General features: G+C 43.7%; 1 protein-coding gene across 2 annotated transcripts in view; it reads right to left on the minus strand.

Annotated features, from left to right (window-relative positions):
• LOC105460410 overlaps positions 1-18,463 on the minus strand; it is a 186,549-nt gene extending 168,086 nt beyond the window's left edge. Inside the window, exons 1-2 of one of the 2 annotated variants that reach the window (XM_011706863.1) lie at positions 18,301-18,463; positions 15,815-16,551 (exon numbers count right to left, since the gene is read on the minus strand). The gene's annotated coding sequence lies outside the window, so the exon portion shown is untranslated. Of the gene's footprint in view, positions 1-15,814; positions 16,714-18,300 lie in introns of those variants that run through there. The other variant, XM_011706856.1, reaches the window with a different exon arrangement.
• Positions 18,464-21,336: the final 2,873 nt, after the last annotated feature.

Genomic DNA, 21,336 nt, shown 5'->3' on the forward strand with positions numbered 1-21,336 from the left:
CGACCGACCAATACGTCCGATAGATAACAAGAACTCGTTCACGCTTGATTAACATCTTGTCACGTTATACATATATAAATGACACGTGTCTTTACAAATTACGACTCGCATATGAGCGGCAGCTTAATTTTCGGTTTAATTCGCATATATATGCATTCATCGTTCATACACGAGTGGCCCGCGTTAAAGCTTCGGAAAACATATACAGATAAAACAAAAGACACGCCTAATTTTTAAATTTTAATCATCGTGTTATAAATACCAGACAAGAACAGACGCATTTGGAAATATGCACAGGTATGTCAAGGATGTTCAAGTATTGTATACTTTACAAGAAAAAATCATGAAAACTGAAACATTTGGCCTAAACGTGTGACATATGATATCACCATGACATTGGAATAGGACCCTGTCTCTAAGTACACAGACAATAAATATCAAACGATAATAAGAAATCCACTTTAGAGTTTAGACTCACAGGTACATTCCTGAGGCAACGGTCTGACGTCCAAAGGCAAAAGGATCTTTCGATCCCGATGGGTGGTCTGCCCGACGCAGAACGGTTTATGTATGTATGTATGTATGTATGTATGTATGTATGTACATATGATGCCCGATGCAGCAGTCTCAAGAATAGCGGTGAGGGTACCCTCTCAAGATTGAACCCGTCCAATTTCGTGGAAACGCACCCGATCTCGCGCGCGCGGTCGGGTCACCGGAGCTCACGAATGGCAAGGACGATCGATCCTTTTGATCGGAATAGCCGGAAGACAAACCCGGATGGAGCTCTCTCGCGTACGACAAAGCTCTTCCCGACGTAATCTTCGGTTGCGAAAGACAGGAAGATGAAGAAGGGAAGAGAGAGAGAGAGAGAGAGAGGACACGGAGATATACAACGTGTCGTCGGATAAATGGCGTGGGAGGGAAGGAAACATCGCGATCCAATGCCGTTTATCGAAATCTGTAGCTTACAAAGACGCGAGGTGACAAGCGACAAATGCATAACAGAAAAATGATAGGAAATGAAAAGTGACATAGATTTGACAAAGCATAATCGCGAGTGCAAAGGTGATATGTTTTATATCGTAATTAGAACATAGTTTATAACTCAAAAATTATTGTTTTTCAAATGGTAATTGTACTACAATTTATATACACGTATTACATGTGTATATGTGTTACGCATTACATGTGTATATATGTTTATCATTTAAATATTGTATATATAAATATTTAAAAATTACACACTTATATTTCTTATTGATAATAGAATAGCTTTGAAGTCACGAAACAATTTAAAGATGTATGAATGCGAAATATATATGACTTAAAATTCTCCTCGAAGTTTCGGTGGACGAAACGTGCGACATTTATAATCACAGTGATCCTGAATTGAGAATGATAGCGAGATGAAGTATACGGCAAGTTAATCGTCTGCCGGGAATAATGAGACGCAACGACGTTGATTCTCCTCGTTGTAAACTTCTCGTCGAGATCTCGGCAAGCGCTTTTGCGCGTCACGTGAACGTAATCGCAAACGAACTTCGTAACTTCCCGCACGTAACGACCGAGAAAACGTTTCACCGATTGCCGCCGCGAACGACTCTCTTGGCATTAGAGTACACCCCGCTAAATTCTCGCCCGTAAATCGCCAATCGACCGCAATCGATAATTAATGACGCAACGCCGCAGATCGCCGTAGGCGTCATCGACGTATTGCGCCGTGAGAGAATCGCGCTTAAAATATCGCACGCAAGTGCTGCACGTGCGAGCGCGCGTATATGCGTGCGCCGTGAGATATATAGACTCGGAGATCCTCGGTATTTCCTTCCCGCTGTTTTCTCCCTCCCTCCCTTCCTCCTCTTCTATCCTACGCCTCTTCCTCTTTCCGTCCGTCTCGCTGTCTCTGTTCGCTTCCTTTATTGCCTCCTTTCCTCCCGCTCCCCTCCTCTCGCCGCTCCTTTCCATAGCCCTCTATAGCATACCGCTTTACTGCGAGTCAGCGACTAAAATCCTCTCGACTTCGTCGGGATATCTCGACGACCTGTGCACTTTAGTCGAATGATTTCGTCGGAAGAAAACAAACACGCGCTGACAGATACTCGTTCCCGCGAGAGTTTTCACTGCCCATTAAAGGCGCACTCGAGTTAGAATCTCACCAATAAGTCATTTTCAATTAAAAAGGACATATCTTACACATACAAAATGTATCTTATATATTTTTTGTCCAGCATTATTATTCATACGTAAATATTATGTTAAAAGATTATTCTAGTTGATAATATTCTGTTTTTCATAAAGCAAATCGGAGCATTAATAAATAATTGTGTTATACACGTAGATAGTTTTAATAAATTAAAAGCAAAAGAATTAAATTTTAGATTCCTCTTAGCATTTTGATTAAATTATACGATAATAATTACCACGTATTTCTATTTCAAGCGAATTATTTCTAGTGTCGTCTAATGTGTCAAGAGATATATGTGGAACTAATACACGTCAAGATAACACGATTAAGGAAATAGGAAATAATGTCGGCGAAGTAATCTACTCTGTTACTATATACGTGTTAGACGGAGCAGAAATCGTGACATTGAAAGTGTGGTAACCCGCGCGTGCATGCACACATGTGACTATTTATATACGACCGCGATCGTTAATGAACCAAATAGATTTCGGATAAAGCCTCGGATATTATTCTCAAATCTCTCCAAGAAAATTACTCAATGTCTAGTCCACTCTGAAATATATCAAAATATGTATGCTCGAACTACGTAATAAAGTCAGATTCGAGAAAATATTGATAGCTAATTTACTATTAGTCAATTTGTGTTAATTTAATTTATTATTTCATTAAACAAAGAATATTTCCGCGAAAAAGTAAATTGATAACATTATATACCAACGATTTCTATAATTCATAATAAATAATACATTAGATTTTATCATAACTTGCTTTTCGATCTCCAATTTGTTAAAAATGCAAATCGAATTAGGGAAAATACGAAAGAACAACATTTGCAAGCATAAAACGATAGCTGTTTAACGAAAAAATTGATTCCTACAAAACGAAATAATGTATCAGTACAGCAATTTAACGGCGAAATGATCGCCAGTAGATCCGGAATAATTCGTGCTTTCCAGAAAGAGGAATCAAGGGGATTGAATAAAAGAAGCAGATCAAGAGTGCATAAAGAAACGGCTAAGAATAAGAGGAATGAAACAGCGAGAGAGGAGCCACGACGAGGCTCGTGTAGAAGTAGAACAATCCGAAAGAAAAAAAAGAGAGAAAGAGAGAGAGGTTAAACATTCGGTAAAAAGAGAAAAAGCAAGAATAAAGTTGTACTGTTGCCAAGCAGACTCATAAGAAAAGAAACGGCGGGACGCACGCGACGTTCCCGCATTTCTAATTGCACCTATCGCGACTTAAAATCATGCGCATGAAAGCAATGCGATGAATTATATATATATATATATAAAATAGCGATTAATATAATAAAATTCAATTTAAACTGTTTCCACATAAGATTTCACAATCATGACATCGAATTTCTGTCCGTAGAGCATAATTGTAAAAATTATAATAAGATTTTACTTCATATTCTTATTTCGCTATAATCCTTCATTAAGAAAATGTGACACACACACACACACACACACACAATTCACGATCGGGATTAATACCTAAATTTATTCGCACGTAAAAAAAAATTAATTATAATCAGTACGATTTTATCGCGTCGTGTTATATAATTCCTCGTGAAGTTCAAGCGCCGGCTGGCGACAAAAGATATCGCGGGTCGAAACGGGAAATCAGAGCAAGAGAGAGGAGGGGGTGGGAGGGAAAAAAAGAGTTAATGCAAATGAATACGGCGAAGTTACGACGCTAATTAAAGCGCGCCTGTTACCATTATATATTACATTACACGAGAGAACGGTCGAATACCAATAATGCGAAAACACCGCCAAAAACGGAACACAATTATCCAGGTCATAGATAACGAATCTATCGACTATCCGTAAATCCTCGCACAATCCGGATTAACTTCGATGTTTTTTTTAACGTAAATCAAATTAAAAAGATGCATGCAAAAAGATAAAATGTGCCGAAATGTGTCTAAAACCGAAAGAAATAAGCCTAAAAAATATTTTCGTTCTATATCTGACAAGTAATTTTATCCAAATGCAAAGATCGTTAAAATAACTTGTATACCGACGCATAAATCTATAAGATAGAATTGCAGCTGTATATACATACGGTGATCCAGCATTTTTACAGCGAGATATTTTGCTTGATAATTTCAAATCAGTTTTTTTTTCTAAGAGAAATATCAAATGCTTTCTATGATCTCTGTAGCTTGTAAGACGATTCAATCCTGGAGAAAGCGCGTAAATCTATTAACCACCTTCGAGCACGTGTATCTGCGGGTATTTTACAGTAAAGTTTCAATATATTACGTTGCTCTACGAGAAGAATAACGCTAAATCAATAGCGCGCCGCTACTTAAGGCTTTCCTCCGGGGAAAAAGTATTCGGAGGAAAACGTCAGGCGCACACCGTAGTCCATAAAGCAATTGTACGTGAATGGAGAAAGCATGCAGATAAACGAGGCGCGCTCAGAAGAAAGAGGGCGAGGAGAAGAGGGAGGAAACACGAGGAGGTTCAAAAGGCGTGATCGTGTGGCAAGAACCGCTCGTTAAACCGGAAAACAAACTATATGGATGAGCAAGGACAACGAGGTTCACGCTACGAAATGCGGTGATGCTTCGCGAGCGCGAGAATCGCGCGATTATATACGTGTTGCCGCGTTTGGCGCGCGCGTGTATATACATACGCGTGTATTATTCAAGAAGATATTACTTCACACGCGTATATATTTCCACGAAATATTTCATTTAGCCGAGACATCATTAGCAAGATAAAATTACGTCACGTCGCGTTGCTTAATTTCCATCCAATTTAATGGTAGATATACTATATATTTAGCTGTGTAATATCACTCTGTAGTATATAGTTGCCTGCTATCGGCGCTTATAGATTAGAGAATAAGCAAAGCGATTATGATAACAGGATGAGTAATGAAATTTTTAACGCGCTTTGTTACGCTTTACCCATTAAGACGACACTATAATTTTCTGAGTGAGCGTGCAGCTTCTCTCTCTTTCTCCGGAGATACCGGATTTATTCGGATTATTATTTTACTGAACAAGATGTTCCAGATCTACTGAATACTCTTTTAACAGATAAATAAATTCCATTCCATCTTTCTCGCGAACGGCGCTTTTCTTATTTCGCAAAACTGATTTTCCGAAAACCGCGCCCTTGTTTTAACCCATATTTTTTACTTTCTTCTTACCACTTCGACGTTCATTTGCTACAACGACATAATAACTTACAAAAAAAAACAAAATTTTCCAGAAAATAAATTTCAATGTTCATTAAAATTTTAGAATGTTAATTTTGAAATGCAATTTAGATATAATAATCGATGTAGAGAAATAAAAGTATGTTCTTTCTTTTTTTCTTTATGTTTCCGTTCCTCTTTTGCGAGTAAAGAGATAATTTTTTCTCAAAGAAAATAATTTTTTACTTATTTCGTAGTTGTAGTAAATGAGCGATATCATTCTCTTTCAATTCTCCGGTTTAAGTGGCACTTAAAATTGATTCCACAGTGACAAATAAAAGAGAAATATTTTTTATTTTGTCTCGGCCGAAATGCGCATTTAACAACGGTGCGAGAATCTATAAACAATCACGATGAAAAATTGCCGGATATTGAGGTCGATCGGTTCACGTCACGAGAAAGATCGCGTAAAACTTTCATTGCGGGCGACTTGTCGATACTTGTCAAAGGTGACATTCTAGACCGCGTAGAACCCCGCATGAGAATCCATGTTACAAAATTCGTAAAGCGGTCACGACGCAACCGTTCGCTCCCGCCGCCCGTCGCTGCGCCGCGCCGTAGAGGAGAGCGCGTTTCGCGTCACCGTGCGACTAGAAATAACTCGAAGCCAAAGGCGTCGCCATGCGTGACCAAGAATAGTCGCATTCATATTCACGACGACGGCATAGCAATGATATTGCTCCGGCCGCGTATCGCCCGTAAAGCACAATAACCTTTCCACTGTAATTAACATTCTTATATCCTACGTTACATTCGTACAAATCGTGTATATTACAATTTCAGGACAAAATGATACCATTCAGACATTTCAGGCGCGTTCGAGCGGTATTCAATTATCCCGGACGGGCAAAACCTGTCATTTTAATGTTTCAGACCTTTCAAACGCCAGGCAATTATACTTTAAGCCGCGAATCTATCATTTGAATATTTCCAGCAACTCCAAGTAATTACCTGAAAATGAAACTCACCGCCTAAATAATTCTAATATTATACAAACTGCAAGTAACAATTGCAAAAGAAATGAGAATTGCAAAGGGGCTTCAATTCGATCGAGCATTTTCCTCGTTTTCTCAAATTCCATTTCTTCGAAGAGCGCACCGCGACTCGAAGTTGCGCAAGAATGCGACGCTACACCCTTGCTCGATGCGAGATCCTTTTTCGGCGCGACGGCGACGGAGAGATTGTTCGGGGTCGTCGGATCCTTTATTACGACGGCAATCCTCCTACCTCCCCGCCCTACCGACACCGACCTGCCGCTGACGTCCAATCCGATGTAGGCAGGGGAGCACCCTCGCACTTCGTTCGACACGTGGGATTACGCGCGCCGGAAATACTCAAACGCCTTGTTTCTATTTCTAACTACCTGCATCTCGGCTCTCGATAACGATAGCATCGCAAGCCTGATAAGAATACATCCCGTACTACGCCCGCAGCGCGCACGTGAAAATGGTTTGCCTTGAAGCGACGTTACCTACTTTCCAATCTTGGCGTTCCTTCAGACGATATTGTAGAATACAAAAGTCACAAGGTACTACGTTTCAGAATTCACATTTAGAATAATAACGAAAAAAAGTGTTTCGACACACACTGAATATTACATTAGCATTTATAATGCTTATTCCACCCATTTTGCGATGTATGGGAAATTTCTTGTACGGCGTAGATTCTAGGTACGTTCGAAAAATCAACAAATCTAATAATGTGTGTGGTGTAACCACATATACATATGTATACTTTCGTAACTCGATCTTGTTGTCGTAAAATGTTTCTACGTTGCACGAAAACAACAATGACGTTCAGTAGACAAAGCAGCTCAGTAATTCTTTATCGATAGGTTTCCACACCTCAATCCAGTGAAGAACTAAAGGCAAAAATTAATTATATTAAAGCATCACTAACCGTCCAATGATTAAATCAAATAGTTAATGCTAAAAATATATATATATACATAATAAGACTCATTGTAAAACATATTGTAAAACATATCCAACAAAAAGTGCGATATAAATATATAACACACGTGATCGACGTAATAAAAATACCTAAATATTTAAAAATATGCAGATAATGTACATAATACACGTCAACAATTTTTTTTCATTTCTCACTGTTTCGTCCTCCGTTCGTTCGCGATAGAATGGATAGATCCTTCAGCGTCATCCTAGCGACGATAGACTACGAATATATCATGGTGGCTCCTAACCGAGAGCATTGTTCAACGTCAAGCATCGGACGGGTCCGGGAAGCGAAAGATATGCACACGTTAAATTCGTACGCGTATATACATATATGTGCCACGTGCGCGTATCCGCACGCCGATAAATCTCGCGCTTCGACATCTCCATCTCGAATCGCTCGGATTCCCGCGTTTTATTCCGCCATTATCTTGGCATCATCCGGAACTGCCGTTCCGATCTGCGTTACACTTTCCAAGTCGATGCACGAATATGATGCGACGCGCGCAATGAGCTCCATACGAAAAATCCGGAATGTCTTACGAGATAGATACTCTGTTTCTCTCTTTTCATATAATTAGACTTTATATGCAATCTATATATGCAATTAACACGCAAATACAAATATAATATGCAATAAATTGTGAACTACGGAAATAAAAGTAAATGAAAAGTAAAGAGCTACCAGCCGCGAAATTAATAAAATAAAAACCGTAATTAATTAAAAAAAAGAATGAATTAATGTGATAGATTTATTTTTATTATTTTGTAACGTGTTGTGTTGTAATCGTTGTCACGCGCGTTACATCGATATCTACATCGTTTGGTGAGTATTTATCATCCAGTGCCAGCTTTGCGCACAGGTGAAGCCTGAAAATATCGCACGACGTCAATATCCCTGTCATATACCACATGTGAATCCGATACTGCAGATTCGCCTCTAGATACCGACAGGTTACAATACATCTGTGTGCTTGTGAATTAATCGCGCGCTACTTCGTAAAAAAAAATATATATTTCTTGGTTCTCGTCGCAAAAACACTTTGAAGAATGCTTGCCGTGACAAAGCCGCGGTATTTTAGGAGCGAATGGAGCGTGCTGGTTCTGTTGCCTACAAGTTGGATCGCGTTTCATACGATATAACCGCGCAGTAATCCGAACTTCCATTGCTTCGAGCGACTGTGAAATTGAACTGCAACATATCTGCCTGTCAACTCATAAATTATCACGCGTTTTACGCCGACGAAAAAAAATATTAAAGCGCAAGAACTTTAAGTTGAAAATTTAAACGAATAGATCTTAAATTAAATAAGAGCATTTGTCTTCGTATCAAGTATGCAAAAGAATTAACTTTCTTGAAAGTAATTATCTCTGAATATAAAAACCCCAACAACGGAAAAAAAATTAATACCTCACGATAATAATCGTAATTGATAGATCACTCTGATTGATTGATTACTCTAATTAAGTTATTTTCGAAAATTCTCTAATTTCTTATCTCATTTCGTCCGTTCGAAGTGCAATCATGTCAGGGTATTACAACAACGCGGATATAACATGTCGTCAATTATTTTAAATTACTAAGATTGAATCGTACGTTAACGAGTTAGGAACGTCAAGAGATTTGTGCGCGACACACGAAGCGAATTCTGAACTGGATCCGTTCGCTACGAGGCGAATTCACTCTCCTCTCTGCTCTTCTCTTTCTCTTTCTCTCTTTTTCCCGTTCCTCTTACGAGATCTCCGCGAAGTAGGACTTTTCTTGCCCGACTTTCTCACGTAATAACCGGAAACGAGAAGCGGAGGACGAAGCGAATCGTGTCATAAATCCAGCTTTTAACAGCAACGCTGTTGGCCCTTGTACGAAACTTATTATTCAAGTCAGTTTTCCTTCGACATAACTACAAGTTTTATTTTGATGAGGACAATATTTTTTTGTTCTAACATATTTAAGTTAGCTCATAAAATATATCGTGAAACATTATAAACATTTCTAAATTTATTTGACATTTTTAAAGAAATAGCTTCAAAGTTAAATACAATTCTCTTCAAAAGTATTCATGTTATTTAGTATAAAAAAACAACTCGAAAAGTGTCAGAAACGTTAAAAACGATTTCACGATGTGATCGAAATAGAATATTTCTTGATACCGATCGTCAAGCTAACGCTTTGTATTGGCTTCAGGCAGATTAGCTTGGATACACTTACACCGAACCGATCGAGTAACCTTCGAGAACCTGACGACTTCAAGGTTATCGAGGAAAAAAAAGAAGAACGAGAGAGAGTAAAACGTTTCAACCAACTACTCTCACCAGTACTTCAAAGATTTCGTGCACATTATTAAACAACGAAATTCCCGTTTATTTTTTTTAACGAAAATTTCGCAAGTACGAAATTTCAATTAGACAAAATAAAAATTCTGAATCTCTGATTAGTAACAAAGCGCATTGAGAACAGCAGAATTAATATCGACGAGGTAAGATTCTTGCTACGAATTTTCAACATAATATTTTTCAATGACAGAATTAATATTATCGTTCATATTGTCAGTGTCATAGCAATTATCGCAATTGATCTCGTTGACTCGTAATACGTTACTTCAAAATCATATTAATCCGTAGAAAAATAACGTAACACTAGAGCATATTGTTCCGTATTATTCATGTGCTATTCACGTGCATTTCATTAGTACACTCTTTTAAATTATCACATCTCTCACTTCCTAATCGCACACGATATCGCGCACCGCGAATTGTCTGGCTCCACGTGCGGACACAATGGTTGCAGCTGACAATCGGTTCCTCGCCTACGATCGATCGCGAATTAAGCGGCTAACGACTTTCCCCTCGCTCGAAGTCACACACTGTCTATCTGGGTCGCGGCTTATCCCCGCGTATCTCATTAACGCACTTAACGGACCGGCGAGTAGTGCGGAAACATCAAGCCGGAGAAATTTCGGCCCAGTACCGTATGCTCACCAAGCAAGACCAGAAAATCGCGGTCAGGAGCAGGTTGGCCCATAAAACTTATTGGAAATATACCGGTGGGTCGGAAAGTCGCCAGACCGGCACGTTATTGTATATTCCGCCGGCGAATACCTTATTTTTCTCGCAACGCGACATTAATTTCGAGGAAAAATAAATTACGAACATTTCGTTCAATATACCATATCATTCAATATACCATAGATCTTTTGATTTTTTACTTTTAATATCTAAAAAAAAATGCTAGTTTGTATTTTAAAATCATCGTGAGTAAAAAAAAAGAATTCATGTAAAAATTACTGCCGTTGGCGGAGCTTCTTCGATTTCCATGCAATCATATTGCTGGCGTTTCGAGCTCGAAAACGTACCTATGTAAACCTGGAACCCGACTTTACAAAAATTAAAAAACTATAACATAGTTCGTTTGTACTTCGTTTGTACCCGTTTGTACCTCAAAGGGTAAATAAATACAAAGTGGTTAAAAAATAACCAGAACCTCACTTTCAGATATTTTTATTTCATTAACGGCATTCGAAAGAGAATCGTTTGTACCCGTTTGTACCTCAAGGGGTTCGGAGATACAGCGTTTTTCATTTTTAGAGTAACCCTTATACAGGGATCTCAGCCATTTTGCAAGATATCGAGAAGCGGCCAATGGCAGTCGAAAGAGAATCGTTTGTACCGGTTTGTACCACTTTCCGTTTCGTTTGTACCCTTAAAGGGATATCTTGTAAAATTGCTGAGATCCCTATATAAGGGTTACTCTAAAAATGAAAAACGTTGTATCTCCTAACCCCTTGAGGTACAAAGGAAAACAAGGGAGATATAAACGGATACAAACAATTCTCTTTCGAATGCCGTTAATGAAATTAAAATATTTGAAAGTGGGGTCCTGGTTATTTTTTAACCACTTTGTATTTGTTTACCCTTTGAGGTACAAACGAAATGAAAGGTGGTACAAACGGGTACAAACAAAGTACAAACGAACTATGTTATGGTTTTTTAATTTTTGTAAAGTCGGGTTCCAGGTTCACATAGGTCGAAAACGTAGCCAAAAATTATTAATAACTCGCGCGATGGATCGTGAAAGAATGTGCGTGTAGTAGCGAGGAGAAATCGCGCACGTGTGCGGGACGAGAGCGCGATCGCTTTCACGTGAAACGGCACGAAACTTCAAGTATCGTGTCCTACGATAATCGGGCGGATTCGATGACAATCTAGAAACAATAATAAATGCCTAATAACGTAATGTGGTAGCGTATTCTTTCCATATATAATAAAACATAATAAGAATCAATGTGTGTTCCTTATATGAGAGTTGCTTTATTATTACACCGTACAGCCAAAGCTATAAATTAAGCAGTAAAAAAACGATACATAACACTGTGCACACCTAATCGATTGTGAAACACAGCAGCATTAATTATTAACACAGACGTGACACCGAAGAAACTAGCAAATTACAGTACAACGACAATAATGCACGCACAAGCCCTTCTTCCTTCAAGTTTTTTATCAACTGGCTAGTATAACTTCGATAAGCCCGTGAGAGGTGTGCGTGCGATGAAAGCACGTTTTTCAGAAGATAAAGATAATTCTCGAGATAATAATAATTCTGACAGACCGAGAAAAAGTTTCGCCGGCGAACGACTCGGCGAAGTTCCGAAGATGTCGACGCGGCGGGACAGCCGGCGAGCAATAAAACGGTCTTTGAAAGGGAGAAATAATTCTGCCGTCGAAAAGTTCGCTATCCGCTTCGTTTAGCGAGCTGCTTTGCATAAATTACTTGATAGTAATCGAATCACTCGGGGTTACGCTACGTAGTCACCGAACGAACGCGCGTTACTCAAATGATGGCGAAATATATATATCGCAAGAGTTAAGTATCCGCCGGCATTATTTCCCCGCGCGTCCTACCCTATCCGTTATTATTTCATTTCCAGAAACTGTTTTGCGCTAATTAAATATTCATCTTGTTATTGCATATGCCGTATGTGACTTATTTACTCTATTGCATGCGCTTATGCGGTGCATTTCTCTCATTTGCGATTGTTATTAAAGCGGTAACAGTGATTTAATGAGCGTGATTATTCATATATCCCTTTGCGTATACCAATTGTTTTACACGTATACACACGTTAATGATTTTAATTGCAATTACCATTTGTTGCAATAAAAAATAATGCATCCCCCCGTTCGATGTATAAATAACCACAACACACTGCGTGACGTAAAAATAAATTTGAGTAATAATAGATGACTAGTAATAATAGAAAAACAATAGATAATCATAATAGATTCGATCAAAAAATATTAGTATGAGAAACAAATCGTATACATTTGCTGTATGATGATTTAGAAAAACATCATATAAATAATCGTCAATCATATGGCAAGGTAAAAACATTTCGTGAAAGTTTGAATTTTTTCTTCTATGAGAATTACACCATATATATCGAAATTTAATCTCGCTCTCAATACTCACGAGTACGCGGTTACACGTGTTAATTTTTTTTACGATTCGAGAAAAGGTGCGTACAAACGAAGCAAATCGCGACGATAAGCCGCGACGCGCGGATACCGGGAAAGCGGGGGGACGGGATATAAAATCGCGGAGAGCAATGCGACGCTGACACGCGAGTTTGTTTGCAAACATTGGCGAGCCGCGGGCAGAGAATTTACAGAGAAGATCGTCTCTCGGATGTATTTGAGACCGGCTGACGACGATGGTTGCCAAGAGAGAGAGGGAGAGAGAGAGAGAGAACTTGTGTGTGCCGGCACTCGAAGCCAATTCAATTTGCCGACAACTCGGGTCTGCTTAGCGGTAATTATTTCCGGGGTCTCGGTAAACGTGTTTCGCGCTTACCCCCCTCTCCTCGCCGAAAGGACTCTCGCTCGCGATCGATCGCGACGCGCACACGCGCGCACGCACACGCACACGCGCGTGCACAACGCGCGCGCACACGGACACGTGCGCGAGCGCATGCACACATGACGATGACGTTCGCGATCGCCCGTTCGAGGACGAGGATCGATCGGCGCCCGCCGGCTGGTGCCGTGCCAGAAATAATATCGTTCGCGGCGAAGAGAACGCGAACTATACCGTGACCGAGCGACATCGAAGTCTCGGCTACGAATCGCTTTCTCCTCGGACGCGTCTGAAATATTTCCATTTCCCCGACACACACACACACACACACACATACACACACGCGCGCGCCCGCCCGCGCTTTTGTGGAATATGATTCTATAGATTACTCCGTTTTTCCCGCGCGCATGGTGAAATACGCGGTTCTCGACTCCGCCAGATTGCACCCGTCGCCGATTTGCCGGTTTTTTACAGTGGAATTCGTGAATAATTCAGAGAATCTCCGCCAGAGTCGCGAATCACATTCGAAACTTACGATTACAATACCTTCATTCGGAACAATATCGCATATTTATGATTCTATTAATTTCTTCCTCAATTAGGGAGATTTAATAATTTTTATTTATTCCTGTATCTCTCTACACTTTTAGAAGAGAACATAAACTCTCTTGTGGTAATTGAGAATTATCCACGCTAAGCCCCTTCAATTGTATCGCATACGAATACATTCGTGTATTTCGGAAAACGAATCCTCGGATATTAAAAATATTCATTTTTTTATTTACAATTCTCTTGGTTAAAATTGAAAAACAATATGCACTTGCAATTAAGATACCTGAAAGTTAAAAAGCTATATCACACTTCTTGTAATTCGTACATTAACTCTCACGATAGTTGTTTGAAAGTTGAGTTAGTTTACACGATAATAAGATAATAATGTTCGGAAACTTCGATCGCGCGCAAAACGGAACGCTGGCGTTTCCCTGTTTCACGCTTAAAGTTTCACGTTTAAAGATACACAGGTGTATTGACCTTGCAGCAATGATTTCTCGCAAATGTGAGCGAAAAGTATTTCGTCTTTAATTAAATAAAAATTGCTGCTAAATAAATAAAATAAGTAAAACAAATAAAAATGAGTATCTGGAGGAATTTATGGGGATCGCAAAAAATATATTTTGCTGATTATAATCACACATCAATTCGAATACTTGAAGAACTAAAGAAAAAACTGTGAGAGACTATCGTAACGCGTTATATCGCGTCCAAGCTTGACACGGGACTGAAAAAGGTTAAGGAAATCGGAATTTTGTGACGTCAATTGATGGATCAACTGGCGCGCGGACCAAACTCCTACGCAACAGCTATACGCAAGTTCGTCGAAATCGAAGTAGAAATGAATTCCGCGTGCCGGTCGTTAACTTCTCGCTATCGGTCGCTTTCAAATAAAACTTAATTCGACAAGCGCAAATATTTTTCACGAGCGCGATCGTCGCCGACCGCGATTTTCGCAATCTCCGCGCGCGTATCGCGCGGTCGCCGACGGTTTTACGAGCGGGCAATCTCTATCCCGAGAATTCAGAGTGCGTGTTTTTCTCAACAAAAAAAAAGTAATTCACGCACGCGATCTTGAACGGCGTCGCCATGAGAAAGAGATGCTACCGCGATCGAGATCGACGCGAGCGATCTGGAGTTGCATCGTCGAGTCGTCTCACCGCGCATAGATAAGACGGAAATCACGATTACAATGCAAATTCGTTGCGACAGAGTTATTAAACGACGATATCTGCGTATAGAGTTGCTTACGGTTTCGCGTAAAATTGCCGACGGAACGCGATGACGAAATCGCGCGGGATCGCGTCGCCGTGCGTATACACTCGCGCAACTTTATATCGCGAAGCTGATTCGCGTTAACGAGATGTAATTCCGCGTAAAGCGTCGCTAAAAGGGCGGCGCGATGCTCCGCTTGTACCTACTCCGGCACTTTCGCGACGACGGAGTATTTACACGGCCGCGTCGCGTCGTCGCTCCGAGTTTTCATCTCGTTCGCGAGTCGCGAAGATTAAAAAGAACAGACGGCCTCTCCTCGCGCTTGCGGCCCGTTTTGGAACCGGCCGTAAATAAACAAGACGTCACGTCCGCGTTTATTGCTGATAGCGTCCAATCGCGTCCGCTTTCGAAACGTCTTATCAGCCTGATTTCCAATCGATCCCCTCCCCTCTTCCGCGTGATGATATCGATGATACTCGCGATAGAAAAACAATCGAGGGAAGGTGAAACGCCGCTCGCGGAGTGCGCAGACACGATCGCGGCGAGCGTTGATTTCGACATCACATCGCAGCGGACACTTCGCTCCGGGTTTTCGCGATCGTTTTCGCGCGAAAACTTTTTTAACCTGACGCCGCCGATTCCGCGGCGCGCGAACACGCTCGCGAGGCGCGTACGCGACGGCTACAAATAACAAGATGGCAGCCGATCGAGAGCGATAAGCGCGACGGCGCGTCACGCGCGCGTTTCGGGGATCGCGCATCGATCCCGCGGCCGAAAGAGAGAACGGGAATGAATACAATGCGATGGGCACCGCAGATAGGCCGTAACACTCACCGGAATCACGATCTCGGGCCGTGCGGCGGCTCTGGCGAGATGAGGCTTGGGACGTGGGCCGCGACGACGGCGATCGCAGTATATCCAATACGATAATACGGAGTTATCCAAATATGATAATCCACACATATAACACCACAGGAGCGAACGAAACTGTCGTGCACTGATAAATACGAAACTCTCACTGCGTGGAACTCGTGGGCGGGCGAGCGGGATGGGCGAAATACGTGTGAACCGCCGCGTACGTATCGTGCCTGCCCTTCGCCGCGATCACTGATTTCCGCGACGGAGACGGAGACGACGGCGGCGACGGCGGCGGCGGCGACGACGACGACGACGACGACGACGATGACGACGACGACGATGACGGGGAGCACACTCCGCGCTATTATCGGTGCCGAGATATACGGACCGAAGTGAGCGGCGAGAGAGCGAGAGCGAGCGAGACGGCAGCACTACAGCACTTTCCCGCGACGCGCACCACTAATAATACATCACTACGTCAACGGTAATGCCCGGCACGGCCATCATTGGGGCAGTGCCGCGTCGCCGTTGCTTGTCCATGCGTGCATGCGTGACCGCGTATCCAAGAAGCGCAAGTACACACTACCGACCGACGGCGGAGAGGTATTCTCTCGACACACGACGGGCGAATATGCGACGGGATCGAGAAAAACAAGACGGCGGCGGGGCCGCGACTCGGCGATCACTGGTCGCGAGACAAAAGGCGCTTCGCGCTGGAAAGACACAGAGAGAGGGACACGTCGTAGACGTATAGATAAATCAGAGATAGGTAGACGACGGGGGTCTACCTCCGTCTGCTCCCGCGCTACCACCACTGCCGGATTCCGTCGAGTCGCGGAGCGGAGGCCGAGAGCGTCGGAGCGCAAACACACAACAGATCCGTAACGCGCGCGAGCTGGTGCGAGACTGGCGGCGGCGCACGAAGCCAGCCGATCGCCGCCGCGCCGTTCCGACGGGACACGAGGACGCACGAGGGAGGCCAGTAATGCCGATGATCGAAGAGACTTCCCTCCCCCCCCGTCCCCCCACCTCCCGCGCCGACCGACACCCCGCCGGCCGAACGCGGAGCAACGCGGGGCGCTCGACGACGGATAGATTACACGCGGCGCACGCGCGCGCGAGCGCGAGCGTGAACGAGCGAGCGAGCGAGTGCTGGGCTGGCGAGCGCTCGCTCGCTCGCTCGCTCGCCCCCTGACGCGAACGCGGTTTCATTACGTAAAACAAGTGTGCGTCGCTTGAACCCCGCGCGCACGCTCTCGATTCATTCGTCACTCGTGAAAAAAAAAAAAAAAACGATGCACGATCCCTGGCAGTCCGTCGCCGAAATCTACGGGATTCGCTCCGATCTTTTATTGCCGCTTCGATAATTCCCGCGAGGACGCACTGCAGCACTTCATACGCGACGAGTTTAACGTGTAAACTATCTCCTCGTTATTAAATTGTCGTTTTTTTTGTTTTTTTTTTTTATTTTGAAAAATGCCACGCGTATCTCGGAATGCGATAAATTAAATGAAAACTTTCGCTTCGGAGCAACGCGAGAATGACCTTGCCGGGAATCATCGATGATTCAGACGCGGTGGAACGCGTTACTCAGGTGGGACTCATTGTCAGTGCGAGTTCCTCGAAAGCGCGAGCGGCGCGCGGGCCAGCCCTTAAATACGGACGCAATGCATCAGTTAGCTCGAATAGCTTGCGCGCGTCGACGAGCGCGTTAAACTCTCGATAACGATCGACGAAATCTTCAGCCAGTGATTCATCAAGATAAACATCCCGTGACGTTTCCCGTCGCGCAGAGTCTCGGCCGACGCACGAATAAAGAACAATGCGAAATGTGTGTGTGTGTGTGTGTGTGTTTGTGGGAAATGGCCCACAGTCGTGACGTGCTAGGCTTTACGTTTTCATGCGCGTTTTCGTCGAAACGAGCCGAGTCACCGCTAATCGATCTCTCATATGAAGTCTCAGGACGCCGCCGCGTCGCGAGTCAGCTTAGCGTCGCTTATCGGGCGTGCACGCTCCCGTGACGCGTCCACCTTCGCCGCGAATCGCGAAGATTCGTCGACGGCCTCAGCCGGACGCGCGATTCGGGTGTGCGCGCGTGCGTGTCTCGGGTCATTTGCGCCAACACGCTCGCGGCTGTTGTGAGCGGAGCGTGTCCGTAATTAACTCGCGGGGTTATGTGTACATCTCGATAACGCGTTTATCGCGCTCGGACAAAGACGACACGTCGAGGAAACACCGAGCCGCCCTTCCTCCGTCTCGCACCCCCTCGCGTAAATCCTCGCGGCGATTCCGCATCCGCCTCGCGCTCCGTGCGGCGACGAAACGGCAGTACGTCACGCACGTTCCGTCTCACGCACACGTACGCGCGCACGTACGCACACGCGCTCGTGCGCGCGCGCGCGCCGATACGAGAAGGAGAAGCACACGTACCACCGAGATTCTTTCGTATTTTTCGTTCGTACCTTTCTACCACCCAAGTTATGCACTTCACACGTTTAAAAACAGAGCGCGCGGTCGACGAGAATCGAGGACGCGTCTCGTTCGAGAAGAAAATCGCGGTCGCTTCCCTGCGCTGGGCGGAAACTCGGATGTCGTTGACGGGGGGGGATGAGGGACAAGGAGGTTCGAGCGAGTGGACTGCAGGGGCGGGAGGGAGGGAGGGACGGACCGGGGGAGAAACGGAGAAAGGTGGAAAGAGAAAGAGAGAGAGAGAGAGAGAGAGAGAAAGAGAGAATGAAAACAGAGCGCAGCACGACGGGAACCACGTCACGAAACGACTGCGACGGAGATCCGACACAAACTGAGATCCGTCGGAGCTGCTGATTGCGGCCGATAGCACATTCTCCCCCACCCGGCCGTCTCTTTGCCATCTCCCTCTCTGTGCCATGCTTCCTCGTCCCTCTACCCCTCATGCGGCCCACGCATACCCTACACAACGTAGCGCGCGCGCGCTCGACCTCCCGTGTGCCGTGCTACGTCTATCCCCAGCTCGTGTGCGTTGCGAATCTTCCCCTCCCCTCCTCGTTCGTCTTCTCTACCTCCTCCGGGCGCTCGCAGCCGCGAGAAAGTTTCTGGCGAATTGCTCTGGGTTATCGGCATTTGCTCGTTACCACCAAATCTACGCGCGACCTTGCCGCGGCGACGACGCCGAAGCGGTCGGAGACGAGAACGCGTCGTATGAAACCGAACGATTTCGACGATCTTCCGATTCATCGCGCGATCTTTGACGAGGAAAAAGCAATATTCTTATGTTATATCTAACATTCATGAGAGAACACGCGTGAGTTATAAAAAGATTGACGCATGGCACATTTTAGAGAGAAAGTCAGAGGATGAAAGAGAGAGGAAGAGACGAAGAAGAGAAGAGAGAAGCGGAGAAGAAAAAAAAGTCGACCTTTGAATAACGGGTATCCGTGACTCGATATATCGACGGCGATCTATATGCATGCGATTACGGGATGCCCGCTCTTACACCTGTTTATTTCATCTGAAATTTTCGAGCGTTTTAAATATTTAACGTACACCTACAAGAAGTAGGTTCGGTATTCGTCGCTTCGGTATTCAAATATTAGGTTGTCGGAGGGAGAAAGATCGAATTTGCTGCCCTAATTTCAGGCCCTTCGGCCAATCGTGAACAATTCATCGTCGACGCTATCTCGTACGCGATCTTTAATGCACGACGGGTAATATTATCAAAAATGGCTGACTAAACTCAATAAATGCGCGCCGATCCCGCGATATCGTCGACCGTCGAGTTAAACGCACCGTTAACCGCAGAATTCACCGCAGGTCGAAATGGCCGGTGAGTTACCATCGCCGGGGAGTGTCCGCGGAGTTACCGCGTCGCTCGTGTCATTTTTGTCCCACAATGTAACGCAATGTTAACCGAGTCAACATCCGCCCGAGCAGAAACTTTACTTATGGCGCCTTATAATTTTAAAGCGACCGTCGCGGGCGCGCGCGGTCGCGCTCGCGCCGGAGGAGGAGGAGGTGGAAGAGGTGGGGGGTGCGAGGGGACAGGAAGGGAAGTGAGCAATTTCGAGATTTTCACGGCGCCGTTTCCGAGACGATATACGATGTCGTAGAGACGACGATGTATAAGAGAACGGAATAAAATATCAGAGCGCCGTCGGTCGCGCCGCGCCGCGCCGCGCGCCGGTTCGCGGCACCCGCGTATCTTTCGCGCGAGAGCGGCACGATAACGTCCGCGCTCAAGGTACTCCTCTCGCACGGTAAACTCATTTCTGCGCGTTCCGAAATTGATTTTCCGCGAAAATAACAAATCGTCCGTTGACTGTCGTGAAAAGTGTAATTTGCGATGTACCCGGCAATACTCGGTAATTGATCGCGTAATATTCTTCTCTCTCTCGCGCGCGCGCGCACGCGCGATAAAACTATCTCTGAATAAGTTTGACGCGGAGTAACAAGCGGAGTGGTACATACGTTTCCGAGTATGTATAACATATGTTCGATATGCTGCTATTTCTCTTGAAAGCGTTAAAAATTGAGGAGGACAAGATGATACCACAAGCTGCACGATACAATTGCCGTTTCGTGTAATAAAAGTTTCATATAAAAACCATTAAAGCTTGAAAAGAAAAATTGAAGTAGAATATATTTTCTTGCACATTCAATTAGGTTATAAGAAAAATTTGTTTCACATCTTTGTTATAGAAATATTTTCGCAGCGTTAAGCGTTGAACGAGAAACTGAAATCTAAAGAGATAAAAAGTATAACACTATCAGAATAAGGAAATAAGTCCATATCGCATTTCTGGAGAATGTAATTACGTTTGTATATGTGTAATAAATTCAAGTCGCCGTGATAGCACGGTCTTCAGGTTTCTAAAGCCATATCGCGCCCCTGAATTTTCATATCACGACGAGATATTACGAGAGGATACTTAATTCAGCTACAAGTTGATAACGACTAAAGATAAACGTCGTAAATCGAATTAATGATCATTTACATTCTGGTATGTATAGCGGTCGTTAAGCACGGACGTATACGTAAGATATTCGTGCGCGATCACTACGACATATGACGTCGGGTTAACATGAGCAGGCATTATAAATGAAGAGTCAAACGGAGACAGATAGATCGAGATAAGAATAACGAGAGAGAGAGAGAGAGAGAGAGAGGGGGGGGGGAAACGACGAGATAGATAGAGAAGGAGTACATAATGTAGGTCATGACCTAAATCGCATTCTCCGGCCTCTATTCGGATCTTTCGCAATTCGCGAAAGTGTTCAACACGAGTTTCGAGGAGTACTCTCAAGTTAAAAAACTGCTATGTAGTGAATGAACAAATTCTTTCGCTAAGTAATCTTACAATGAAATAGAAACATAATAAAATAAAACCAATTTGATATATATGACGGTAACATATGTGTGTGTGTGTGTGTGTGTGTGTGTGTGTGTGTGTGTGTGTGTGTGTGTGTGTGTGTGTGTGTGTGTGTGTGTGTGTGTGTGTGTGTGTGTGTGTGTGTGTGTGTGT

This window comes from Wasmannia auropunctata, unplaced genomic scaffold, assembly GCF_000956235.1.
Source record: "Wasmannia auropunctata unplaced genomic scaffold, wasmannia.A_1.0 LD336101.1, whole genome shotgun sequence".
In the NCBI taxonomy this organism is placed as follows: domain Eukaryota; kingdom Metazoa; phylum Arthropoda; class Insecta; order Hymenoptera; family Formicidae; genus Wasmannia; species Wasmannia auropunctata.